This window comes from Acinonyx jubatus, chromosome D4, assembly GCF_027475565.1.
Source record: "Acinonyx jubatus isolate Ajub_Pintada_27869175 chromosome D4, VMU_Ajub_asm_v1.0, whole genome shotgun sequence".
In the NCBI taxonomy this organism is placed as follows: domain Eukaryota; kingdom Metazoa; phylum Chordata; class Mammalia; order Carnivora; family Felidae; genus Acinonyx; species Acinonyx jubatus.
In genome coordinates this window covers 6,687,787-6,690,858 of record NC_069391.1, presented here as the reverse complement: position 1 = coordinate 6,690,858, position 3,072 = coordinate 6,687,787, and positions in this window count along the sequence as shown.

Here is a 3,072-nt window from a genome sequence, read left to right as displayed (position 1 = left end):
CCTTGTCCCAGGGAGGGCATGCCAAACAGAACATTAACCCCGCTGCCCCCCCTGCTCTGGTGGTGGCCTGAGATCTTTCTCGAAGGTGGGGTGGCTGAGCGCTTTCTAGGCCTCTGCCTAAGATTTCCCACTAACAGGCTGGGGAGAGCTGGCCTGGGCAATAGGGGTTAACAGTGCTCCGGGGCCTTTTCCCCCTCGGGGGCCCTGCCTGCCCCTGAGCCCAGTCACCCGGACCCGGGGCTGGTTTCTTCCTGTGCAGAAGCCCCTTTGTGGCCATCCTTCCACAAGGTTAACTCAGACCCGGTGGCACCAGCAGGAGGGGTCCCGTGGGCACTTTAGCCTCTATGCATTCCCATGGCACCCTTGGCAGGGGGCTGCAGGGGCTGCACAGAGAGGCGTGAGGCTCAAAGAGCTCAGGGGCCACCTGAGCCCCCAGACAGCCGAGCCAGGCTGGGCCCCCCAGTCTCCTCATCTGTCCTAGGGCACAGTGCTTCCTCCCTGCCCTCGAGGGTCTGAAAGTCCGAGAAATCAGCAGCAAACCTCTGTAGCCCAGAACTCAGTGATACGTCTGCTACACCGGGGGACAAGGGCCAGGGGGACAGGACGGCCACAGCGGCACCAGAACTCTGAGCCTCCTTTCTGAACACTGACACCTACAGGGGGGCACTGTCCTCGCTCCCAGCTACGGCGTTCGGCTGGAAGGGTGTGGGTCCCCTCTAAGTACAGATTGGCCTGGGAACCTCCCCTCACACCCCTGCACCTCGCCCTCTCCATCTGCCTTAGTCAGGCTTCAGCTGGAGAAACCGAACCAGTGGGTCTGTGTGAAGCGACGGATTGCAAGGCTTTGGTCACGCAGCTGTGGGGCGGCGGGACAAGCGTGGAACCCGAAAAGCACGGGGCGGGGGGCTTGTGGGGGGCAGGCGGGAAGGCGGGCTGGACCCCGGGTCTCCGTTGCCGCTGCCGACTGACTGCAGGTGGAATATTTTCCCCATCGGTGAAGCCTCAGCTCCATACATAGGCCTTTCGAGCGATGGATGGAGTCAGGCCCACCCAGAGTATCTGGAACAGCCCCCCTTACTTCTCCGCAACCGATTATGGGCTGTAATGGCATCTGCATGGCGTGTGCCCAGTGACCTCGAGGAACTGGGGACTGTAGCCTCGCTGTGTTGACCCTGACATCACACTCTGTGTCTCTGCCACCCTCCTCTGTCCGCGGTTTCTAGCTCCTTCTGCCAGGGTGGGGTGAGGCTGGGAGCACTCCCGGCTCTCCTGCAGTGAATTCTCACCTGCACCCTCAGCCCTCAGCCCCGGTTCTTCCTCCAGCCTTGCTCGTGCCATCTCCCCTTAACCAGCCTGCGCAAGCCCCGCGTGAGCCCCACTGGGCGTGGGGCAACCAGCTTGCCTCGCTGCCCTCAGGGAGATGCCAGTCTCCTGGTGGGAACGAGCAGAGCCCGGAACACCGGGGTCCGCCCGGTGCCTCTGTTTTGCTGGCCTCGCAGCCGTGCTCTGGGCCGGATTCCCTGGTTAGATCGTGGCTCTGGGCTGCAGGAAGCCGGCCCCGTGGTTGTTTTCTTTCGATTGCACAATCCTGGCTCAGGAGGCCGGAGCGGACATCTGCTGTTTTGGCCGGCCGGGCACCCACGCCCCCCCCTTCTGGCAAAAGCCCCCTAGTTGCCTCACGGTGAGTTCCCCTTGTGTGCGCAGCCTGGGGAGTGGGTTGTGGGTCCAGACGCCCCTGTCCCCCACCCTTGCCAGCGGGCGGGGCCTGTAGCCCTGGCTAGGTCGTTAGCCCTCCCCCACCTCAGGACGGGGGGACTCACTCCTCATCCTGGCGGCCAGTCCCTGAGGGTGGTCACTGGGTCTCCCCTGATTGTCCCCACTGGGGACTGCCTGCCTCTCCCAAGTTTCTTTCCATTCTGACCTCCTCCTCAGTCTGGCAATGGGGCACTTTTCTGCTCAAGGGCGACACAGCCCGTTTCTGTCACTTACAACCACAGAAACCCGACGGACTGTAATCCAATGGCCCTGCCCCAAACTCACTGTGTGACCCTGGACAAGATGGCCGCTCCCTGAGCCTCAGTTTCTCCACCCGCCTATCCAAGCTGGGCTCCACCGCTGATATCCCATGACCCCACGGCTGCTGTCATGGATCAGCTGAGGTGACCTTGGGCTCTCTGGGGCATGCTTGGGGGAAGGGAGATGGTAGTTGGGGAATCCTTGGTTCGACCTCCTGCTGTGTGGCGCGAGGCCGGAAGGATCAATGTATCTGGTCCCCGGGCCCTGCTAAGTCCCAAATAAAGTCAGCTTTGCACAGCTAAGCCGCTGCTTTAATGCCCGAGTGGCCCATCTCTCTTTAAGCCATGATGTCTCAGAGTTTTGAGAATCTGGTGAAGGCTGTGAAAAAAAATTTTTAATGTTTATTTACTTTTGAGAGAGAGAGAGAGGGAGCACACAAGCAGGGGAGGGACAGAGAAAGAGAGAGAGAGAGGGAGGGAGACACAGAATCAGAAGCAGGCTCCAGGCTCCCAGCTGTCAACACAGAGCCCGACACGGGGCTCAAACTCACAGACTGTGAGATCGTGACCTGAGCTGAAGTCAGTCGCTTAACTGACTGAGCCATGCAGGTGCCCCAAGAATCTGGTGAAAACTTTGGATGCTCCCCCTAGACCAGAAAGATCTCTCCATCTATGTTTCTTCTCTTTCTCTCTCTCCCTCTGTCTCTGTCTCCATCTGTCTCTCTCATACACACACACACACACACACACACACACACACACACACGTTTTAATGCAGTTTCCGGAGGAGGGTGACCCTCAGAAGAACAGCATCTGGACTTATAGGACAAATAACCAGCTTTGGCACAAGTCAGTGGCCGAGCCCCACAACTGGGTGCTCTGTGGGCACCAGTTCATCCCCCTAAACAGGACAGCATTTGTGGTGGGGACTGCTGTGTCTCCACCAAACCCTGGTTCGTTATTTTCCTCTTGGGCACGCAGCCGGACTACATTTCCCAGCCTCCCTTGCAGTCAGTTGTGGCCACATGACTAAGCTCTGGCCAATAGCGCGCGAGTT